The 23077-nt window shown below is 58.3% G+C and overlaps 8 non-coding genes across 8 annotated transcripts; 4 read left to right on the top strand and 4 right to left on the bottom strand.

The window, feature by feature from the left end:
• The first annotated feature begins 1157 nt into the window (after nt 1–1157).
• Nucleotides 1158–1251, top strand: TRNAI-UAU (transfer RNA isoleucine (anticodon UAU)). Its single transcript has 2 exons — nt 1158–1195; nt 1216–1251. It is a non-coding gene; the product is annotated as a tRNA-Ile (tRNA).
• Nucleotides 1252–2350: 1099 nt separating this feature from the next.
• TRNAH-GUG (transfer RNA histidin (anticodon GUG)) lies at nt 2351–2422 on the bottom strand. The gene has a single exon. It is a non-coding gene; the product is annotated as a tRNA-His (tRNA).
• Nucleotides 2423–4245: 1823 nt separating this feature from the next.
• On the bottom strand, nt 4246–4319 carry TRNAN-GUU (transfer RNA asparagine (anticodon GUU)). Its single transcript has one exon. It is a non-coding gene; the product is annotated as a tRNA-Asn (tRNA).
• Nucleotides 4320–5603: 1284 nt separating this feature from the next.
• On the top strand, nt 5604–5675 carry TRNAE-CUC (transfer RNA glutamic acid (anticodon CUC)). The gene has a single exon. It is a non-coding gene; the product is annotated as a tRNA-Glu (tRNA).
• Nucleotides 5676–14580: 8905 nt separating this feature from the next.
• TRNAE-CUC (transfer RNA glutamic acid (anticodon CUC)) lies at nt 14581–14652 on the bottom strand. Its single transcript has one exon. It is a non-coding gene; the product is annotated as a tRNA-Glu (tRNA).
• A 1283-nt stretch (nt 14653–15935) lies between these two features.
• Nucleotides 15936–16009, top strand: TRNAN-GUU (transfer RNA asparagine (anticodon GUU)). The gene has a single exon. It is a non-coding gene; the product is annotated as a tRNA-Asn (tRNA).
• A 1823-nt stretch (nt 16010–17832) lies between these two features.
• TRNAH-GUG (transfer RNA histidin (anticodon GUG)) lies at nt 17833–17904 on the top strand. The gene has a single exon. It is a non-coding gene; the product is annotated as a tRNA-His (tRNA).
• Nucleotides 17905–19003: 1099 nt separating this feature from the next.
• Nucleotides 19004–19097, bottom strand: TRNAI-UAU (transfer RNA isoleucine (anticodon UAU)). The gene is made up of 2 exons: nt 19060–19097; nt 19004–19039 (listed from the first exon to the last, which is right to left on the bottom strand). It is a non-coding gene; the product is annotated as a tRNA-Ile (tRNA).
• Nucleotides 19098–23077: the final 3980 nt, after the last annotated feature.

Below are 23077 nucleotides of genomic sequence, written 5' to 3'. Positions count from 1 at the left end.
GAGCGATTTGGCCATTGTCCCAAGACAACTCTGTGCGACCTAAGGCGGTTATTGCCGAAAGGGCTGTAGGACTTGTGGGGATGCAGCTGTACCCTGACACCGCTGTTTTGCAGGAACAGAAGCCAAACACATACATTCACAGCCCTGGGCCTGAGACAGCTGTGGTTTTGAGTCTAAGCAGGAGCTTGAATCCATGAGGCACATGCTGCTCTGAGTGAGGCTTAAGCAGGTATGGAAATATTAAGCTGGCAAGTAAAAGAAGAAGAGGGAGGCAGTCAAGGACATTTCTTTCTTTTGTTAAACTCCCTTGCTGTGATGCATTCCTTGGGCTGAGCCCAAAAGCAAATCCTTGATGCACCATGCTCTTCCGGCCACGATAGCCCCTTTGCAGTCTGTCCGGGCAATATTCACAGGAGCCAGTTGCTCCTTCTGCTCGGCCTGTGTCTTTCAGATGAAGAAATACGGGCTGGTGGCAAATAAATACCAGCGTGGGGGGAAGGTATTTGCTTGTTAGCCTGTGTTCCCTCAGACACCTTTTGCCGGCTCCGGGTGTTCTGGAGCAATGGCAAGAGAGAGAAGCATTCCCCTTTGGGGCAAACGCCCTCGAGGCACACACAGGCAGTGGAGCTGTGGTGCAGAAAGATGGGAACCAGTTCTAGCAGTCTGCAGATGACTTCTCCTCCCTGCTCCCATCTCAACGGTCACCAAGAAGGGGCAGCCCAAGGAGGGAAGCATTCAGAAATGCTTGGTGACTGGGGTGTCAGGACAGAGAGGCAGACATGCATTTCGCTGCTGACCTGACCTTTCCCAGCAGTGGACCCATACGCTTCCTCCAAGATGTGGACTTTCTTTCTCTGCCTCTGTGAGGACACGCCAGAGGTAACCCAGTGCTGGAGAGTGCTGAGCAGGGCCAAGTGCTTGTGGTTTCCCCTTTCCTGGCTCTAGCCAGCTAAGCCCTGCTGAAGGACACTTCGCCCTGGCACTCCATGGCCTGGGGTAGATTGCAAGCCTGGCACACCACGGGGGGCGCACGCTTGCTGCTCCTTGTTGGACGAGGCAAGAGGAAAGCACTTGAGGTGCCAGGTTAATGCCGATGAGCCATGGTGATCACAGGCAGAACTGTTTGCTCGTGGGCTCCAGTCCACCTTTCCAAGTGTGCTCCAGTGGCGCAATGGGCCAGCGCGCAGTACTTATACAGCAGTGCGAAGCAGAGGGATGCTGAGGGTGTGAGTTCAAGCCTCACCTGGAGCATGGGCTTTTGATCAAGCAGTGCTTGCCCTTCCCTTGGGCAGCGCAGCTTTCTAGCAGTGATATCTGTCGCAATACAGACATCCTGGGAACTCTCAATACAGACACCCTGGAACAGCAGAAGCACTCGGGGCCGTTCCAGGCTTGACCTGGGCTCTGCCCGCAGAGCACTCAGTTCGGCAGCCCCGAGGCAGAGCTGGGCTCTCCTCCCTTCTCTGCAGCAGGTGCACCTCTTCCCTGCAGCATCCAGACCCCACCCAGTGCTCAGAGGCTCTCGTTTTCCTTTGGCTTTTCAGCATTTCCCCTCCAGGCAGACACTCTCCCAGCACCAGCTGCCCAGCCTCGCTGTGGCAGATCCTTCCTAGGCAACCTTTCCACCTCCAGGCAGGCCAGGAGGAAGCACTCTTGGCTCCCCACAGCCGCGCACGGGGGTGGAGCTGCAGGCAAAAGCTGCTGCCTCACAGCTCCTCTCACTCTGCAGGCAAGGGAGAAAGGCAGCTCTGCCCTTCCACGGAGGGTGTCCTTCCCACAGCTAGCTTACAGCTTACAGCTGGGCCGGAGCAGGAATGAAGGGTTCAAGCGTGGTGGCATAACCTCAGAAAAGTCCCATGCTCTCCGCAAAGGAAAACATGTCCTCTTTCTCCCAGGGAAGAGCTCGTGGTGCTGGGTCTCTATGGAGTGGGATGGCAGTCGCGGTTGGGCTGGGGTTGCAGGGTGCTTGTGGTGTGGAGCTGAGAGTCTCCTTACTGCAAAATGGGGAGCAAGGGCAAGAGAAAGGGGAGTGAAAAGCTGGGTGCTTTCCAGGCAGGGTCTCTCAGTTCTCAAGCTTTGCCTGGAGAATGGAGAAGCTTGAATGCTTTCCCAGAGGCAGGCGTAGCTGCCACGGCAGCCCCACAGGAGAAGGCACTGCACAGTCACTAGAAACCAGGAAATCATTTTAGGCATGAGCCCACTGAAGGTTTGGAAGAGAGAGCACAGAAGAGCTTGTACCGCCTTCCTAGGCCTTGACATCTGTGGAAACAAACCCCTTGGCCCGTCCTTGCAGATGCCTCCCTTGTCTTTTCAAACTCTCCTTTCCGGGCAGCGGGCTTGGCAAAACCCTTGCTGTGACTCGGATTCGAACCGAGGTTGCTGCGGCCACAGCGCAGAGTACTAACCACTATACGATCACAGCTGCCCGTGTGATTGCCTTGCCTCCCTGGGCCATATTTCCCGCCTGCCTCTTTCAGGCAACAGGGTGGGAACAGCAAGGGCCTCCTAACTGCCCTTCCTGCAGCATCCTGCAGCATCCGTCCCCCATGCGTGCTCACGTGAGCAACGAAAGCTCACCTGACTCTGCAGCCCCATCATGCGCATTTGCCACCAGCCTCAACTGCCAGGACCCCACCACATGCCAGGAGAAGGGGCAGAACAGTAGCCTGCTTCTTAGCTAAGGGAGGCTGGAAGCCTCCTCGCAAGGCGGCAAGCCGACCCAGGGAAGCCCTTCCTTCCCCGGGAGTCACCTCCTTGCCCACCTGAACAGCCCGCTCTCAACACTCCTCAGCAAGCTGTTGGCCCCACAGCCTGTGAGTGCTGGGAACACAATCCTTGCGCCTGGCGACTCAGACCCTGCTCTCAGCAAACGTGTGCATATCCCCATTACCCTGGAGCAGCAAGGCTGAGCAGTCACAGCTGTCAGGTGAAGGCAAGCTAGCAGGGAGCAGTCAGGAAACGTGAGTCTGTGTCCTCGCAGACCAGCACCTGAACGGAGCAAGCCCTCACGTGCCTCCCTAGGGACTGGGCTGGTGTAGGGGGAAGGCAGGTGCATACCGCAGCGGATATGATGTGTGAGGTGATGTAGCTGAGTGGTGTAAGGAGCTGGATTTTGGCTCTGGTTTCTCAGAAAGGTGGGCTCGAAGCCCATGCCATCAGGTTTTGTTGTCTCAGGCTGCTGTGATTTCTGCCCAGCTGATCGTTCCGGAGCACTGTCCCAGCCCTTCTCAAGCTCTCCTTCTCCTCCGCTTTATCTCTTTGCTCTGGTTTTTCACTGTCCCCAGAGGCACAAAGGAGCAAAGGTGAGCCATCCCCCTGGTACCTCCCCGGAGTGACCCATCTGCTCGTCCTAGGAAGAGAGGCCAGGCAAGGCAGGGCTCCTGTGGGTGTTGATGCAGCCCTTTTGTCCCGCCTGCTCAGCTGTGTCCTCAGGGCTCCAAAAGGAGAGTTTTCCTTCTCAGACAAATGCTCTGCTCCAAGACCAAGAGTCAAAGCAGCTGCAGCAACTCCAAGCCAGTCTTGGACCCTCCAGCCACTCAAGGGAGAAGACACAAGATTTGCCCGCTGCTACCTCGGCCTTAAGAGCTGGGGTGCCCTGAGAGGTCCTCAGCAGGACAGTTTCACGTCTCTTGGGCAAGTTGGAAAGTTCAGCCCCACACAGACAGCAGCATCACTTCTCGGGCGGGACCTAAGTCTCCTTTGTACAGCGGATGCATAAATTGTGGGGATTTACTTGGACAAGAAAACCATGATGGGATTAAATTAAATTAGGTGGGTCTAAGGAAATTAGATTAATGTCTTCTGGGCACAGAGTTTGACTCAGGGTCTGGTCACACTTCCCTGGGCAGCAGCCCGCTTGCTGGAGAGCTGGTGCTTTCTCTGCCTGGGAGTGGAAGCCCCGCTGGGGAAGGGGAAAAGGCAAATCCTGACTCTCTGCTGAGGACCAGGTGCTGCGGGCTCCTGTGGTCAGGCCCAAGCCAGAGCAAAAGGCTGAGCAGCAGCCTCCTCTGAGGCTTGCCTGCAGGCTCTTCGGGGTATGAGATGGAACTGCTGCTACGGGTGCCAAGAGGCCTCTACCCCAGGGCTCAGTCAGGCCTTGGCACATGGGTTGAGGCAGGGCAGCAGTGCCTGCAAGGGCAGCAGCACAAGAGCAGGCAGCCAGAGCCACTCACTGTGCAGAGGAGCAGTTTCCCGAGAGGAGTGTCACCCGGTGTGGCAAGCCCAGGTGTGCCACCAAAAGGAGGCCGTCCCTGGGTGGGCTCGAACCACCAGCCTCTCAGTTAACAGCCGAGCGCGCTCACCCATTGCGCCACAGAGACCTCCACCAAGGGCTGTCACAGTGATGCTTCCTTCTGTGTCATCACGCACCTCGGCGCTGAGGGACTGGCAGTGCCCCTGATCTTGGGCCCTATCCCAAGAGCCAGGGAAAGGCCGAGCCAGAGCCGCACCCCCGTTCCCAGGCTGCTACCCGCACTGAGAGCAGTGCAGCTCGAGGGCAGGTGCATGCACCGTGTGGTGGAGGTGGCTCAGGGACAAGCCTTTTCTCGCTCTCTTCCAGTGTCACTTTCCCACACACTCTGTGTCGAGAGAGAGCTGCTGGGCGCAGCTCTCCTTAGAGAGAGCGCCCTAGCAGAGCTCCACCTGCTCTGCCCCTGGTGCTGCAGCAGGACAGTGGCCACGCACGCAGCACTGCTGACCTGGCTGAGGTGACTCAGGGCGAGGGATTTGCTCCTCTCCCTCCGGCCCACCTGCATGGAGCAAGGTGTAGAAGTGGTGCCAGCAGTGGGAGGCTCATCTCCTGGACGGGCCCCAAGCACCCGGGGCCCACTGCCCATAGGTCCTGGGTGTTGTCTGCGCTTCCTGTGAGCCCCAGCACCATCAGACCCTGTCAGCGCCCTCAGGACCATTTCTCAGAGACTTCCAGAATAAGAAGTGCTTGGGGCAGGGGCTGTTTCAGAGCAGGCATTTGAGTGAGGCGCACGGTGGTTTCCTCGCTGCGTGGGGATGGACTGACCCTGGCAGAGGACAGACTCCCCTCCCAGGGAGCCAGTTCTGTGCCAATTGAGCACAGCAGTGTGTGAGACCTCCTGGCTCGAGATGGAAATACGGGCAGCTTCGTTCCACAGAGGCACACTTAGGAGAGCTGCAGCTGAGTTCAATGCAGGAGGGTGTTTTTGCCAAGGTGTTAGGAGCCATGCAGCTGGACTGGTGGTGTCCTCCCGGCAGCGTGTTGTGACTAGAGCCGGGGCCATCTCGGCAGCACAAAAGGGCATTTGAACATGCAGAAAGAGCCCCCAAGGCCCTTGCCTGGCTGCCACGCTGCCAATAGCTCATGGCGCAAACCTGTGTCCAGCGGTGACCAGCCCCCCCCCAGCACCACCTTGCGCTCCCTGGGCCTCCCCATTGCAGGGCACCCTCTGCCCAGAGGCCCAGGCCAAGGGCATCCTTCTCAGAAGGAAGGGAGAATGCCTGCCAAGTTGCCCGGGCAGGCTCCAGCTGCCATGGCAATTTGTCTTGCTGCCCGGCTGTGGTTGGAGGGGCTGGTCCCCTGCAGGGCTGGGCTGGTGCCCACTGGAGGGTGCACAGGCACGTTGGGCATCTCCTCCCTGGTGGTCTAGTGGTCAGGATTCGGCACTCTCACTGCCGCGGCCTGGGTTCGATTCCCAGCCAGGGAAAGGGCTCCCTATTGCCACAGCAAGCCAGGCCTTTCACCTTGGGGGCAGCCTGAAATGAAAGGAAGGGCACCCTCTCAGACCCACAACAGAAGAGCTCTCAGCAGCCACAAGGAACAGTTCGGGCATTGCATTGCCTCTGTTACAACAGCCATCCTGGGCTTCCTCCTGCATCCAGCTCCAGGGCACTCCTCCTGTCTTCTGCCAAATCCCCTTGCAGAATACCCTTTTCCTTGTGGCTCCTGGGAGGCACTGGGTGACACAGAAAGGGTCTCTGGCTCTGTGCGATGTGACCCACCTGCGGCAGGAGCTGCCTTCTCTTTCACACCTCAGCTCCCTGCACTACCCAGTCCCACAGAGGCAGGAGCAGGCGACTCTGCAGTAAAGCCCATGAGAGACCCTTCCCATGCTTCCCGGTGTATGGCACCACTGGCATGAGGGCTGGTGCTCTTGCACACTCACCAGGGCATTGGGAAGCTCCCCTTCCGTGGTCTCGACCCATCACTTGCCAGCTATGTCCAGGACAGGGTCCCTACCAGGCTCCCTGACCACTCAGCCCAGCCCTGCAACACAGCCGCCCGTCAGCGGCTCTGGGGCACCCTCAGACGGTCCCCCGTTGCCAGAGCACCAAATCCCAGAGCCAGCTTGGCCCCAATTCAGGAGCTGCCTGTCCTGACTTTGCCAGGCCCCACGGAGAGGGAGCTCCCACTTGCGATGCTGCCCCTTCCTCGCCCAGGGCTGAGCTAGCACTCGGATCTGGGGCCCGAAGACAGGAGAGAGGGAGCAGCACAGAGGCGGGCTGGCGAGCAGAGGCTAGACGGCCACCCTCACAGACAGGCAGACAAGCCCTGTGGGCAGAACTTGCTGTCAAATTGAAGGCATGATGCGTCATGTGAAGAAACAGGGAAGGGAAATGCTACACAGCAGAGGATTTGTGGCTCAATCACCCTTCGGGCCACGGGCCCAGCCTGCTCCTGCTGCACCGCTGCTCTGCCCCTGCCGTGGGCTCTGCCTGGGGTTTTCAGGGCAGGCGCTGCCTTTTGCAGGGCCAAGTGCCCAGATTTGGCTGGGGGGACCATTTCATTCCTCCTGGCTGGGCCTGGCCCTGCAGCTGGGAAATGTCCCCAGGAATCCCAAAGGCCTCATCCTTGGGCTGGAAGGGGGCAGTGCCTTTAGGCACTGTCTCTGGCCTGTGTCAACACTTGTGAGTGCACTGACTTTTGTGCAGCCAAGCGGTGCCTCTGGAGGCATAAGGGAAGCCATGTCTTTGTGGAGATTTCGGGGGAGAGCCTCAACGGTCTTGTGGAGGTGGCCTGGGGTTGATGGTGCGAGTGCAGAGGCACCCAAATGGAAGCCCTGCTCATCGGTGACTCAGGATGCCCAGTGCTCTGTTTGCCCCCACGCTCAACCGGCACAGGAGGCTGCACAGAAGAGCCGGTGAAGGGAGGAGACCCTGGTTGCAGGCCCTGCTGCCATGTTCTGACCCATCCCGGGGGGGAGGGATTGAAAAGAGCAAATAGCCTGCCCAGTGTTAGCCCGTTCTGCCCTTCTGTATGTGTGATGCTTCTCCCTCCCTCTAGCACCAGGGGAAAGCAAATTCCCTCCCTGGGCAGCTGTGCTCACAGGCTCTGTTTGAACCCCACCACGTGCGTTTGCGGTGATGGGACCCTGGAGCAGAAAGAGCCAGTGCTGGGCAGAGGGCTGCCCACAATGCCTGCTGGACACACCTGCCCTCCCCCTGCACCACCCACTGGCCAGCCAGCACCGGGGGCAGCTGTGTGCAGAGCGGGCTCTGCCTTTCCCTGGCGCTTGGGGTACGGGTTGGGATCAGGCACGTTCCCATTTCCCTGGCCCTGGGGGCTATGCCCAGGCAGAAGCCCACCCCTCTGAGACAGCTCCTCACAGGGCTCCTGGTAGCAGCTCCACCTGAACCAGCCAGGAGACGTCCCAGCACTTCTCAGCATGATGGCTTGCTTCACAAGTCCCAAATTCCTGCAAGAGAAAGTGTCGTTCACGTGAGAGGAGGGTACTTGTGTCGCCCATGCTCAGGCCTTTTCCACTGCGCACAGCACATCTCTGCTGGGGCCCCAGCATCAGGACCTGCCCCACACCTGTCCTTCGTGCCTCCTCAGTGCCGCTGGTGAGAAGTCAGTATCATCAGCTGGAGGTCTGCCTGGAGGCCTGTGCTTTGGCAGCCTCAACTGCCAGGACCCCACCACATGCCAGGAGAAGGGGCAGAACAAAAGTCTTCTCTCCAGTAGCCCGCCTCTTAGCTAAGGGAGGCTGGAAGCCTTCTCGCAAGGCAGGAAGCCGACCAAGGGAAGCGCTCCTTCCCTGGGAGCCTCCTTCTTGCCCACCTGAACACCTAGCACACGTTGCCCAGCACCCTGTCCTAATGCAGCCCAGGGTACCATTGGCCTTCCTGGCCACAGGAGCACATTGCTGGCTCATCGTCAACCAGCAGTCCGCCAGGACTCCCAGGTCCTTCTCGGCAGGGCTGCTCTCCAGCAGGTCAGCCCCCAGCCCGTACTGCTGCATGGGTTTTTTTCTCCCTGGGTGCATTCTCTCTGCACTTCCCTTTGTCGAACTTCATGAGGTTCCTCTCTGCCTCCCTCTCCAGCCTGTCGAGGTCCCTCCGAATGGCAGCACAGCCCGCTGGTGTACCAGCCACTCCTGCCAGTTTTGTGTCATCAGCAAACTTGCTGAGGGTGCACTCTGTGCCTCTGAGAGGAGGAAGGTGCAGGAAGAGTAGATGTGTGTGGATGGAGCTGGAGGGAATAGGCAAGACCCACCTGGAGGGGCATGGCACAGGGACATGCCCAGGTGCTTTGGTGGCACAGTGGTGAGCGTGGCTGCCTTCCAAGCAGCTGAGCCCAGTTTGATTCCTCTTCTCAGTGGCTCCCAGTGGAAGAACGAGAGGCAATGGGCACAAACTGAAGTACCGGAAATCCCCCTTAAGCGTACGAAAACCCTTTTTTACTGTACGGGTGAGGGAACACTGGCACTGGTTGCCCAGATAGGCTGTGGTGTACCTAACCAGCACCAGCCCTTGCTTTGCGGAGGCTGAGGAGTACAGCCAGGACCCTCCTCTTTATTCCTTCCCTCCTTTCTCCCTTCCTTTCTTCAGGGCAGAGCCCAGCGCGGCCCCCACAGCCAGCAATGACAGCGCAGCATCCCCGTCTGGGGCCATCGCACTGCTGAGCACCCTGGAAGTGCACGGGGTAGGCCCCAGCCAGGGGACCTCCCCGCCATGGCTCTCGCTGTGGCACAGCGTGGAGTGGAGGCAGCACCCTACAACACCCAGTACAGTCGCCCTTGGCCAAGGTGGGCAAAGGCTGTCAGGGTCTGTGGGAGGGGTGGCAGGAGGCCTGGCAGCTCCTTGGTGACATGGGCTGGGGTCACAGCCACAGCTGCCCTCCCACCACGGGAGGGCACACTTCCTCCTCGCACTTCCCTGGGAGGCCTGGGCAAGCCCAGGTGCTGGGGCTGCTCTCGCCACGGCTCTCCGCTGGAGCAGCTGCTTTGCAGTGCAAAGGAGAGGGCGAAGGGAGGCTGCATGACAGTGCTAGAGCCTGCCAGGGGGCGGGGGGGGGGGAGTGCAAAGGAGGAGGAGGCGATCGGGAGGAGAAGTTTCCTACTCACCCTCCTGCTCCAGGGCCTAATCGAGTGTGAGGGGTCACGAAGATGGAGAACCTGTGGCCGGACGTGTTTCCAATGCTCAGGAATCTCGGCCATTACGATAAGGCTTGCAGGAGGTATTTCCTGAGTGCTGTAGACGGTATCAGCTAGGAGAAAGCCATGGAAAGGCTGGGCTCTGTGGGGGCGGTCTGGACAGGGCAAGTGGGCGCCACGAGAGGGCGGTCTGCTCATCTGTTCCTGGCCCAGGGGTGAGTTTGGCAGCCGGGAGTCCTGCAGGGGAGACTGCTGGGGCTCCCCTGAGCCTCGGCGACTCCTGTGGGCGCTGCAGCGTCCTCTCGCTGCTGTGGAAAGCTAGTCCCCGTTTCCCTAGCGGGTGGGTCAGCCTTTGGCATCCACACCTGAAAGGAGAGGAGCCTTGCTTAGAAGTGGGCGGAGGTGTCCTTGCCGTGCCCTTGCAGCTCAGCTCTGCAACTCCTGTCCTGTGGAGCACCTGGCGTGTTTTGAATTGGAGTGGCCGTATTTTTCATCTCACCTGCACTTGTCACCTGCCGGGTGAGCAGGGTGCTGAATGGTTGTGAGCTGGCTGACTTGGAGCATGATACCTCTTTGCCTTGCTTTCCAGAGATTGTTACCATTTGGGACAGCGTGTCCAAATACATTCTAGAGCACTTGGCACAGAACGAGGTGGGTCTTGTGTCCTGCTCCTCCCCTCATGAAAGCCTGACAGTTTGCCTCGTCCTGACATCCCTGTGCCATGGAGTGCCGTTGCGTCCCTCCCCTGAGAAGAGCAACGGCACCCCCGCAGGACACTGCCCTGGACAAAGTGCCACAGAGCAGCTTCTCTCGCACCAGAGGTAACAATGGAAGTCCCGATAGAGCAGAAGAGAGTGTTCAGCCCTCTCTGGGGCTCCTCTCTTCTCCAGTGCCAGCGCGGAAAGGCCAAAGCCTGCTACCCGTTTCAGGGTTTGTCCCTGCTGTTGGAAAGCCCTCCGACTGTGTGTAGGGGAGCAATGTTGGCTCAGCTGTTGCTTTTCCCAAGAGATTTTTGGGCAGAGCAGAGGAGCAAGAGCAAAGAAAGGTCTGCAGCATGTGCTTTCTCTCCAGAGCTTTCCCAAGTGCCCCATGTTGCCCTTTGCATGGTAGGGGTGGGCAGGGCACAGAGCGGCCGCCCCACGCTCTGGCAAGACACTGGTCAGTTTTCTCCTCTCCAGGAGGCTGATGCTTGTTCCTTCTCTCCCTCTGCTGTTCTCAGGGTGTCATGGTCTTAGAAGTGGGGACATTCTGTGTTCTTAACCACTACGAGTTCACCGTGAACGGTGAGGTTTCCATTGTTCGGAGACCCATGTTTCGTATATCGGAGGTTGTTGCCAAAGAATACCAGCTCCGATGCGCTCAAGAAGATGTTCCCAGTAAGGAGACAGATGAAAACCTTTGCCTGCCCTAGCACCGAGCTCGAGGGGCATGCAAACCGCTCTGAAGACATGGCCGAATGACTGTGTTCCTCCTCTGCTGCTGACTGGGTGACGTGAGAATCATCCCTCTGCGGTACGAGGATCTACCCGTGTGCGCCCGCAGGCCTTTTACAGCAGTGCAGTGTTCCTAACCAAGACCTCAGTGGTGTTCTTCTGGGCCATCTTGAGAAGACAGCACGTGGACTTTGTCTTCAATGTGGGGAGAAAGACCATGTGGAGCTGATTGGCGACAGGCTGCGAAGCTGTGCCAAAATGTTGCTTCCTTTTGAAGGCTGGTAATTGCAGGCCTTGTGTTGTGAGGACTGAGAATCACCTCGCTAAGCATGTCTTTGGGCTGGATGTGCCAGAAGAGCAAGCCTGGGCATGCGAGCCCCTTAGAGATGTGCAGGAAGCTGTTCCCCTTGTCGTGCAAAGCTATGCCCTCCACCCCGCAGCCACCCCAAAGGAGAGGGTACCTGAGGGTACCAGAGGAATGTGAAAGTCAGCTCATCCTCCCCCACCAACAGAGAGTAGTGTCTGTTTTCCCTGGTTTTTAGGTTGGCTTTAATTAACTAGAAGCCTCTTGTTTTCCTCCTAATCTTGATGGTGGGGGAAGGGCAGCTGTGGTCTGGCACAGGAGGTGGGCCAGAGAGAGCTAAAAGCCAGGATTGCTTTTCTCCCTAGCACACTTCCTCCTTCTCTGACACTGGGTCCCCCAGTGTTAGTCCAGTTCGCCAGAATCCTAGGAGACCTAGGAAAGCTTGCAGCTGTAGGGGCAGGGGAGGGGGGAGGGGAGAAGCCCTCGAGCTGTAGCACTCCCATGAGGCCCAAGAGGCCCCAAGGAAAGCTCAGGATGCCCAGGGGTGGGCCCTCCTTCAGTTTGTGCCCATTGCCTCTCGTTCTTCCACTGGGAGCCACTGAGAAGAGGAATCAAACTGGGCTCAGCTGCTTGGAAGGCAGCCACGCTCACCACTGTGCCACCAAAGCACCTGGGCATGTCCCTGTGCCATGCCCCTCCAGGTGGGTCTTGCCTATTCCCTCCAGCTCCATGGTGACATGGAGCTCCATCCACTCTTCCTGCACCTTCCTCCTCTCAGAGGCACAGAGTGCACCCTCAGCAAGTTTGCTGATGACACAAAAACTGGCAGGAGTGGCTGGTACACCAGCGGGCTGTGCTGCCATTCGGAGGGACCTCGACAGGCTGGAGAGAGAGGCAGAGAGGAACCTCATGAAGTTCGACAAAGGGAAGTGCAGAGAGAATGCACCCAGGGAGAAAAAAACCCATGCAGCAGTACGGGCTGGGGGCTGACCTGCTGGAGAGCAGCCCTGCCGAGAAGGACCTGGGAGTCCTGGTGGACTGCTGGTTGACGATGAGCCAGCAATGTGCTCCTGTGGCCAGGAAGGCCAATGGTACCCTGGGCTGCATTAGGACAGGGTGCTGGGCAACGTGTGCTAGGTGTTCAGGTGGGCAAGAAGGAGGCTCCCAGGGAAGGAGCGCTTCCCTTGGTCGGCTTCCTGCCTTGCGAGAAGGCTTCCAGCCTCCCTTAGCTAAGAGGCGGGCTACTGGAGAGAAGACTTTTGTTCTGCCCCTTCTCCTGGCATGTGGTGGGGTCCTGGCAGTTGAGGCTGCCAAAGCACAGGCCTCCAGGCAGACCTCCAGCTGATGATACTGACTTCTCACCAGCGGCACTGAGGAGGCACGAAGGACAGGTGTGGGGCAGGTCCTGATGCTGGGGCCCCAGCAGAGATGTGCTGTGCGCAGTGGAAAAGGCCTGAGCATGGGCGACACAAGTACCCTCCTCTCACGTGAACGACACTTTCTCTTGCAGGAATTTGGGACTTGTGAAGCAAGCCATCATGCTGAGAAGTGCTGGGACGTCTCCTGGCTGGTTCAGGTGGAGCTGCTACCAGGAGCCCTGTGAGGAGCTGTCTCAGAGGGGTGGGCTTCTGCCTGGGCATAGCCCCCAGGGCCAGGGAAATGGGAACGTGCCTGATCCCAACCCGTACCCCAAGCGCCAGGGAAAGGCAGAGCCCGCTCTGCACACAGCTGCCCCCGGTGCTGGCTGGCCAGTGGGTGGTGCAGGGGGAGGGCAGGTGTGTCCAGCAGGCACTGTGGGCAGCCCTCTGCCCAGCACTGGCTCTTTCTGCTCCAGGGTCCCATCACCGCAAACGCACGTGGTGGGGTTCAAACAGAGCCTGTGAGCACAGCTGCCCAGGGAGGGAATTTGCTTTCCCCTGGTGCTAGAGGGAGGGAGAAGCATCACACATACAGAAGGGCAGAACTGGCTAACACTGGGCAGGCTATTTGCTCTTTTCAATCCCTCCCCTCCGGGATGGGTCAGAACATGGCAGCAGGGCCTGCAACCAGGGTCTCCTCCCTTCACCGGCTCTTCTGTGCAGCCTCCTGTGCCGGTTGAGCGTGGGGGCAAACAGAGCACTGGGCATCCTGAGTCACCGATGAGCAGGGCTTCCATTTGGGTGCCTCTGCACTCGCACCATCAACCCCAGGCCACCTCCACAAGACCGTTGAGGCTCTCCCCCGAAATCTCCACAAAGACATGGCTTCCCTTATGCCTCCAGAGGCACCACTTGGCTGCACAAAAGTCAGTGCACTCACAAGTGTTGACACAGGCCAGAGACAGTGCCTAAAGGCACTGCCCCCTTCCAGCCCAAGGATGAGGCCTTTGGGATTCCTGGGGACATTTCCCAGCCGCAGGGCCAGGCCCAGCCAGGAGGAATGAAATGGTCCCCCCAGCCAAATCTGGGCACTTGGCCCTGCAAAAGGCAGCGCCTGCCCTGAAAACCCCAGGCAGAGCCCACGGCAGGGGCAGAGCAGCGGTGCAGCAGGAGCAGGCTGGGCCCGTGGCCCGAAGGGTGATTGAGCCACAAATCCTCTGCTGTGTAGCATTTCCCTTCCCTGTTTCTTCACATGACGCATCATGCCTTCAATTTGACAGCAAGTTCTGCCCACAGGGCTTGTCTGCCTGTCTGTGAGGGTGGCCGTCTAGCCTCTGCTCGCCAGCCCGCCTCTGTGCTGCTCCCTCTCTCCTGTCTTCGGGCCCCAGATCCGAGTGCTAGCTCAGCCCTGGGCGAGGAAGGGGCAGCATCGCAAGTGGGAGCTCCCTCTCCGTGGGGCCTGGCAAAGTCAGGACAGGCAGCTCCTGAATTGGGGCCAAGCTGGCTCTGGGATTTGGTGCTCTGGCAACGGGGGACCGTCTGAGGGTGCCCCAGAGCCGCTGACGGGCGGCTGTGTTGCAGGGCTGGGCTGAGTGGTCAGGGAGCCTGGTAGGGACCCTGTCCTGGACATAGCTGGCAAGTGATGGGTCGAGACCACGGAAGGGGAGCTTCCCAATGCCCTGGTGAGTGTGCAAGAGCACCAGCCCTCATGCCAGTGGTGCCATACACCGGGAAGCATGGGAAGGGTCTCTCATGGGCTTTACTGCAGAGTCGCCTGCTCCTGCCTCTGTGGGACTGGGTAGTGCAGGGAGCTGAGGTGTGAAAGAGAAGGCAGCTCCTGCCGCAGGTGGGTCACATCGCACAGAGCCAGAGACCCTTTCTGTGTCACCCAGTGCCTCCCAGGAGCCACAAGGAAAAGGGTATTCTGCAAGGGGATTTGGCAGAAGACAGGAGGAGTGCCCTGGAGCTGGATGCAGGAGGAAGCCCAGGATGGCTGTTGTAACAGAGGCAATGCAATGCCCGAACTGTTCCTTGTGGCTGCTGAGAGCTCTTCTGTTGTGGGTCTGAGAGGGTGCCCTTCCTTTCATTTCAGGCTGCCCCCAAGGTGAAAGGCCTGGCTTGCTGTGGCAATAGGGAGCCCTTTCCCTGGCTGGGAATCGAACCCAGGCCGCGGCAGTGAGAGTGCCGAATCCTGACCACTAGACCACCAGGGAGGAGATGCCCAACGTGCCTGTGCACCCTCCAGTGGGCACCAGCCCAGCCCTGCAGGGGACCAGCCCCTCCAACCACAGCCGGGCAGCAAGACAAATTGCCACGGCAGCTGGAGCCTGCCCGGGCAACTTGGCAGGCATTCTCCCTTCCTTCTGAGAAGGATGCCCTCGGCCTGGGCCTCTGGGCAGAGGGTGCCCTGCAATGGGGAGGCCCAGGGAGCGCAAGGTGGTGCTGGGGGGGGCTGGTCACCGCTGGACACAGGTTTGCGCCATGAGCTATTGGCAGCGTGGCAGCCAGGCAAGGGCCTTGGGGGCTCTTTCTGCATGTTCAAATGCCCTTTTGTGCTGCCGAGATGGCCCCGGCTCTAGTCACAACACGCTGCCGGGAGGACACCACCAGTCCAGCTGCATGGCTCCTAACACCTTGGCAAAAACACCCTCCTGCGTTGAACTCAGCTGCAGCTCTCCTAAGTGTGCCTCTGTGGAACGAAGCTGCCCGTATTTCCATCTCGAGCCAGGAGGTCTCACACACTGCTGTGCTCAATTGGCACAGAACTGGCTCCCTGGGAGGGGAGTCTGTCCTCTGCCAGGGTCAGTCCATCCCCACGCAGCGAGGAAACCACCGTGCGCCTCACTCAAATGCCTGCTCTGAAACAGCCCCTGCCCCAAGCACTTCTTATTCTGGAAGTCTCTGAGAAATGGTCCTGAGGGCGCTGACAGGGTCTGATGGTGCTGGGGCTCACAGGAAGCGCAGACAACACCCAGGACCTATGGGCAGTGGGCCCCGGGTGCTTGGGGCCCGTCCAGGAGATGAGCCTCCCACTGCTGGCACCACTTCTACACCTTGCTCCATGCAGGTGGGCCGGAGGGAGAGGAGCAAATCCCTCGCCCTGAGTCACCTCAGCCAGGTCAGCAGTGCTGCGTGCGTGGCCACTGTCCTGCTGCAGCACCAGGGGCAGAGCAGGTGGAGCTCTGCTAGGGCGCTCTCTCTAAGGAGAGCTGCGCCCAGCAGCTCTCTCTCGACACAGAGTGTGTGGGAAAGTGACACTGGAAGAGAGCGAGAAAAGGCTTGTCCCTGAGCCACCTCCACCACACGGTGCATGCACCTGCCCTCGAGCTGCACTGCTCTCAGTGCGGGTAGCAGCCTGGGAACGGGGGTGCGGCTCTGGCTCGGCCTTTCCCTGGCTCTTGGGATAGGGCCCAAGATCAGGGGCACTGCCAGTCCCTCAGCGCCGAGGTGCGTGATGACACAGAAGGAAGCATCACTGTGACAGCCCTTGGTGGAGGTCTCTGTGGCGCAATGGGTGAGCGCGCTCGGCTGTTAACTGAGAGGCTGGTGGTTCGAGCCCACCCAGGGACGGCCTCCTTTTGGTGGCACACCTGGGCTTGCCACACCGGGTGACACTCCTCTCGGGAAACTGCTCCTCTGCACAGTGAGTGGCTCTGGCTGCCTGCTCTTGTGCTGCTGCCCTTGCAGGCACTGCTGCCCTGCCTCAACCCATGTGCCAAGGCCTGACTGAGCCCTGGGGTAGAGGCCTCTTGGCACCCGTAGCAGCAGTTCCATCTCATACCCCGAAGAGCCTGCAGGCAAGCCTCAGAGGAGGCTGCTGCTCAGCCTTTTGCTCTGGCTTGGGCCTGACCACAGGAGCCCGCAGCACCTGGTCCTCAGCAGAGAGTCAGGATTTGCCTTTTCCCCTTCCCCAGCGGGGCTTCCACTCCCAGGCAGAGAAAGCACCAGCTCTCCAGCAAGTGGGCTGCTGCCCAGGGAAGTGTGACCAGACCCTGAGTCAAACTCTGTGCCCAGAAGACTTTAATCTAATTTCCTTAGACCCACCTAATTTAATTTAATCCCATCATGGTTTTCTTGTCCAAGTAAATCCCCACAATTTATGCATCCGCTGTACAAAGGAGACTTAGGTCCCGCCCGAGAAGTGATGCTGCTGTCTGTGTGGGGCTGAACTTTCCAACTTGCCCAAGAGACGTGAAACTGTCCTGCTGAGGACCTCTCAGGGCACCCCAGCTCTTAAGGCCGAGGTAGCAGCGGGCAAATCTTGTGTCTTCTCCCTTGAGTGGCTGGAGGGTCCAAGATTGGCTTGGAGTTGCTGCAGCTGCTTTGACTCTTGGTCTTGGAGCAGAGCATTTGTCTGAGAAGGAAAACTCTCCTTTTGGAGCCCTGAGGACACAGCTGAGCAGGCGGGACAAAAGGGCTGCATCAACACCCACAGGAGCCCTGCCTTGCCTGGCCTCTCTTCCTAGGACGAGCAGATGGGTCACTCCGGGGAGGTACCAGGGGGATGGCTCACCTTTGCTCCTTTGTGCCTCTGGGGACAGTGAAAAACCAGAGCAAAGAGATAAAGCGGAGGAGAAGGAGAGCTTGAGAAGGGCTGGGACAGTGCTCCGGAACGATCAGCTGGGCAGAAATCACAGCAGCCTGAGACAACAAAACCTGATGGCATGGGCTTCGAGCCCACCTTTCTGAGAAACCAGAGCCAAAATCCAGCTCCTTACACCACTCAGCTACATCACCTCACACATCATATCCGCTGCGGTATGCACCTGCCTTCCCCCTACACCAGCCCAGTCCCTAGGGAGGCACGTGAGGGCTTGCTCCGTTCAGGTGCTGGTCTGCGAGGACACAGACTCACGTTTCCTGACTGCTCCCTGCTAGCTTGCCTTCACCTGACAGCTGTGACTGCTCAGCCTTGCTGCTCCAGGGTAATGGGGATATGCACACATTTGCTGAGAGCAGGGTCTGAGTCGCCAGGCGCAAGGATTGTGTTCCCAGCACTCACAGGCTGTGGGGCCAACAGCTTGCTGAGGAGTGTTGAGAGCGGGCTGTTCAGGTGGGCAAGGAGGTAACTCCCGGGGAAGGAAGGGCTTCCCTGGGTCGGCTTGCCGCCTTGCGAGGAGGCTTCCAGCCTCCCTTAGCTAAGAAGCAGGCTACTGTTCTGCCCCTTCTCCTGGCATGTGGTGGGGTCCTGGCAGTTGAGGCTGGTGGCAAATGCGCATGATGGGGCTGCAGAGTCAGGTGAGCTTTCGTTGCTCACGTGAGCACGCATGGGGGACGGATGCTGCAGGATGCTGCAGGAAGGGCAGTTAGGAGGCCCTTGCTGTTCCCACCCTGTTGCCTGAAAGAGGCAGGCGGGAAATATGGCCCAGGGAGGCAAGGCAATCACACGGGCAGCTGTGATCGTATAGTGGTTAGTACTCTGCGCTGTGGCCGCAGCAACCTCGGTTCGAATCCGAGTCACAGCAAGGGTTTTGCCAAGCCCGCTGCCCGGAAAGGAGAGTTTGAAAAGACAAGGGAGGCATCTGCAAGGACGGGCCAAGGGGTTTGTTTCCACAGATGTCAAGGCCTAGGAAGGCGGTACAAGCTCTTCTGTGCTCTCTCTTCCAAACCTTCAGTGGGCTCATGCCTAAAATGATTTCCTGGTTTCTAGTGACTGTGCAGTGCCTTCTCCTGTGGGGCTGCCGTGGCAGCTACGCCTGCCTCTGGGAAAGCATTCAAGCTTCTCCATTCTCCAGGCAAAGCTTGAGAACTGAGAGACCCTGCCTGGAAAGCACCCAGCTTTTCACTCCCCTTTCTCTTGCCCTTGCTCCCCATTTTGCAGTAAGGAGACTCTCAGCTCCACACCACAAGCACCCTGCAACCCCAGCCCAACCGCGACTGCCATCCCACTCCATAGAGACCCAGCACCACGAGCTCTTCCCTGGGAGAAAGAGGACATGTTTTCCTTTGCGGAGAGCATGGGACTTTTCTGAGGTTATGCCACCACGCTTGAACCCTTCATTCCTGCTCCGGCCCAGCTGTAAGCTGTAAGCTAGCTGTGGGAAGGACACCCTCCGTGGAAGGGCAGAGCTGCCTTTCTCCCTTGCCTGCAGAGTGAGAGGAGCTGTGAGGCAGCAGCTTTTGCCTGCAGCTCCACCCCCGTGCGCGGCTGTGGGGAGCCAAGAGTGCTTCCTCCTGGCCTGCCTGGAGGTGGAAAGGTTGCCTAGGAAGGATCTGCCACAGCGAGGCTGGGCAGCTGGTGCTGGGAGAGTGTCTGCCTGGAGGGGAAATGCTGAAAAGCCAAAGGAAAACGAGAGCCTCTGAGCACTGGGTGGGGTCTGGATGCTGCAGGGAAGAGGTGCACCTGCTGCAGAGAAGGGAGGAGAGCCCAGCTCTGCCTCGGGGCTGCCGAACTGAGTGCTCTGCGGGCAGAGCCCAGGTCAAGCCTGGAACGGCCCCGAGTGCTTCTGCTGTTCCAGGGTGTCTGTATTGAGAGTTCCCAGGATGTCTGTATTGCGACAGATATCACTGCTAGAAAGCTGCGCTGCCCAAGGGAAGGGCAAGCACTGCTTGATCAAAAGCCCATGCTCCAGGTGAGGCTTGAACTCACACCCTCAGCATCCCTCTGCTTCGCACTGCTGTATAAGTACTGCGCGCTGGCCCATTGCGCCACTGGAGCACACTTGGAAAGGTGGACTGGAGCCCACGAGCAAACAGTTCTGCCTGTGATCACCATGGCTCATCGGCATTAACCTGGCACCTCAAGTGCTTTCCTCTTGCCTCGTCCAACAAGGAGCAGCAAGCGTGCGCCCCCCGTGGTGTGCCAGGCTTGCAATCTACCCCAGGCCACGGAGTGCCAGGGCGAAGTGTCCTTCAGCAGGGCTTAGCTGGCTAGAGCCAGGAAAGGGGAAACCACAAGCACTTGGCCCTGCTCAGCACTCTCCAGCACTGGGTTACCTCTGGCGTGTCCTCACAGAGGCAGAGAAAGAAAGTCCACATCTTGGAGGAAGCGTATGGGTCCACTGCTGGGAAAGGTCAGGTCAGCAGCGAAATGCATGTCTGCCTCTCTGTCCTGACACCCCAGTCACCAAGCATTTCTGAATGCTTCCCTCCTTGGGCTGCCCCTTCTTGGTGACCGTTGAGATGGGAGCAGGGAGGAGAAGTCATCTGCAGACTGCTAGAACTGGTTCCCATCTTTCTGCACCACAGCTCCACTGCCTGTGTGTGCCTCGAGGGCGTTTGCCCCAAAGGGGAATGCTTCTCTCTCTTGCCATTGCTCCAGAACACCCGGAGCCGGCAAAAGGTGTCTGAGGGAACACAGGCTAACAAGCAAATACCTTCCCCCCACGCTGGTATTTATTTGCCACCAGCCCGTATTTCTTCATCTGAAAGACACAGGCCGAGCAGAAGGAGCAACTGGCTCCTGTGAATATTGCCCGGACAGACTGCAAAGGGGCTATCGTGGCCGGAAGAGCATGGTGCATCAAGGATTTGCTTTTGGGCTCAGCCCAAGGAATGCATCACAGCAAGGGAGTTTAACAAAAGAAAGAAATGTCCTTGACTGCCTCCCTCTTCTTCTTTTACTTGCCAGCTTAATATTTCCATACCTGCTTAAGCCTCACTCAGAGCAGCATGTGCCTCATGGATTCAAGCTCCTGCTTAGACTCAAAACCACAGCTGTCTCAGGCCCAGGGCTGTGAATGTATGTGTTTGGCTTCTGTTCCTGCAAAACAGCGGTGTCAGGGTACAGCTGCATCCCCACAAGTCCTACAGCCCTTTTGGCAATAACCGCCTTAGGTCGCACAGAGTTGTCTTGGGACAATGGCCAAATCGCTCTCCTAGGATGGCCAGAGGAGCAGGCAGTTCAGCGTGGTCTTCCCTCATGGATTCGGTCCCATGGCTTCCTCCGCCTGTCCTTGTTCCCCTGATCCTTGCTGGGGCTTTGTGTTCGGTGGGAGGAGTCTTTGGGTAGATGCTGTAACCCCAGGATCTTGAGGATGGCCTGCCTCATGACACTGTGCGAGGGCGGGGGCGGTGCGGGGTGAGCTGCTGGCCAAGGAAGAGGACTGCTTCCCTGGCCCCACTCAGGAGTCTCACCCTGCTGTGACTGTCCAGCCCCTGGTGTTTCTTTCTTGTGCGCCTGCTGATGTCATCCTTCTCCCAAGGGAAGGGGTCAGGCTGCGACTCCACACAGTGCCAGGTGGCCCAGGGAAGGCAGGGCCGATACTAATGCTAATGCTAATGTGAATGTGAATGCGAATGCTAATGGAGGAGCTGGACGTGAGTCTCCGCACGGTGCTGTTAGGGCGCTGACACCGGTTCCTGGAGCACGTGCACTCCCAGTGACTTTCTGGACAAGCCCCATTTGTGGGTGCAGCCTCTTTGCCTGGACATGGAGCTGCAGGGCCTCCTAGGCCTCCTCCTCCAGGAAGAGGAGGAGGAAGTAGGTGGGGGCTTCTGGAAGTAGATGGGGGCTGCCCTGGAGGGCAGTGGCACTGGCGGCACCAACCCGCGAACAGTCACCTCGTAGGATTCGGCACCAAGGCGGGGAGGCTTCCCAGATGGGTCTCTATGCACTTCCTCACTGTGTGCATCCGCAGTCTCCTCCTGAAGTCCTGTCCGAACTCCAGCCTTGATACAGGGCAATGATTGGCATGCCAAGGGCTTTGACCTGTGCTGGTCAGCGTCGGTTTGTCTGCCAGTGATACTGTTTTTCCCCACACCCTCAGACACTGAAAGAGCCAGAGGTGGGGAAAAATGCTCTTTGTCACTTTGGCTGCTCTGAAAGCAGAACCTTAGGCCGTTGAAGAAGTACATGAAACGAGTAACTACAGCCATTAACCCAAAGAAGGAAAGATAAATGTGCATGGCGCTCAAGGAATGGAGTGGGCACTTATGCGGTCTGTCACCCAGCACAGGAGAAACACCACCACCCCCACTCCCAAGAACGTGCCAGCAGTGCATCCTGTTGGCTGCGCTCAGCTCTGCCAAGACATCGTTCTGCCGCTCTGTCCTCCCAAAGGCTGGGCTCACGCTGGCTCTTGGACCCTTTTGCGCAGCCGTTGTAGAGGTGCCCCACTGCAACATCTTTGAAAACCTAATTCAAGAAAGCTGTAAAAAAATCAAACCCTTCCACGAGGCAAGAGGGGAAGAAGGTCTAAAGAAGCCTTGGTGAGAAGGGCAAGCACAGGCATGCTGCTTTCCTGCCCCTTGGCCTTTTCCTGGTGGTGAACTGTGGGTGCAAGGCCTTTAGTCCACTGCCACTGACTGCTTTGCTTTGTTAAACGCTGCAAGGGCCGCATCAAGTCTGCTAAATGAGGTATAAAAGCTTGCCAGAATCCTAGGAGACCTAGGAAAGCTTGCAGCTGTTCTACAGTTGTAGGGACAGGATATTGCTGGGTAGTATTATGCACCATTTCAGGCAGGAGTGGCCTTCGTTTGTCCTGTCCATACTGCTCCTAGAAAGTGAACACTAATATCTGGTCCTTGTACCTTTTTTCGGTTCACGGCCCACCCCCTATCCTGGAAAGCATGTGCCAGTGCCATTAGCTGCTCTTTCACCTGATTTTCAGATGGTCCCATTATCAAAATATGATTGATGTAATGATGACTAGTGCATTCTGGGAGAGGTGTTGGGAGGTCGGCAGCGACCATTTGATGACATATTATGGGGCTATGCCTATATCCCTGCGGAAGCACCTGGAATGTATACTGCTTAGCATTCCAAGTGAAGGCAAAGTGGTCCCTGTGAGGCTGGGGATATAGCAACAGGGGAAAAGGCATTTGCCAGATCCACCACAGCCTTCCATTCCTGCAAATTTTTGCCCACTTCTTCTAACAAGGTCACCATATTGGGGACCACTGCCATCAGGGGTGGGACCACCTTATTCAGTTCTCTGTAATCCACAGTCATACGCCATGAGCTATCCAGCTTCTGCACAGGCCATATTGGGTGAGAGCAGCCCCAGCACCTGGGCTTGCCCAGGCCTCACAGGGAAGTGCGAGGAGGAAGCGTGCCCTCCCGTGGTGCAAGGGCAGCTGTGTCTTTGATGTGGAATGTCCCACTGTGACCCCAGCCCATGTCACCAAGGAGCTGCCAGGCCTCCTGCCACCCCTCCCACAGACCCTGAGAGCCTTTTCCACCTTGGCCAAGGGCAACTGTACTGGGTGTTGTAGGGAGCTGCCTCCACTCCACGCTGTGGCACAGCGAAAACCACGGCGGGGAGGTCCTTGGCTGGGGCTGCATTCCAGAAGCATTCCAGACGTTGAGGGAATTCTTCTGCTCCCCTATAGATCTCAAAGAACCTCACTTGGTTGCCGTGTACATGTGACCACTTTCCAGAGGAATGTGAAAGTCAGCTCATCCTCCCCCACCAACAGAGAGTAGTGTCTGTTTTCCCTGGTTTTTAGGTTGGCTTTAATTAACTAGAAGCCTCTTGTTTTCCTCCTAATCTTGATGGTGGGGGAAGGGCAGCTGTGGTCTGGCACAGGAGGTGGGCCAGAGAGAGCTAAAAGCCAGGATTGCTTTTCTCCCTAGCACACTTCCTCCTTCTCTGACACTGGGTCCCCCAGTGTTAGTCCAGTTTCACCCCAAAACAGAGTCTTTCCAACCACCTCGCTGCCTTCAGTGCCCCTAGCAGGAGGCGGGTAATGGTCTCC

This window comes from Dromaius novaehollandiae, chromosome 13 (assembly GCF_036370855.1).
Source record: "Dromaius novaehollandiae isolate bDroNov1 chromosome 13, bDroNov1.hap1, whole genome shotgun sequence".
NCBI classification, from domain to species: Eukaryota; Metazoa; Chordata; class Aves; order Casuariiformes; family Dromaiidae; genus Dromaius; species Dromaius novaehollandiae.
The sequence above is the reverse complement of the archived record's forward strand: the minus strand, read 5'-3'. Positions and strand labels throughout refer to the sequence as shown.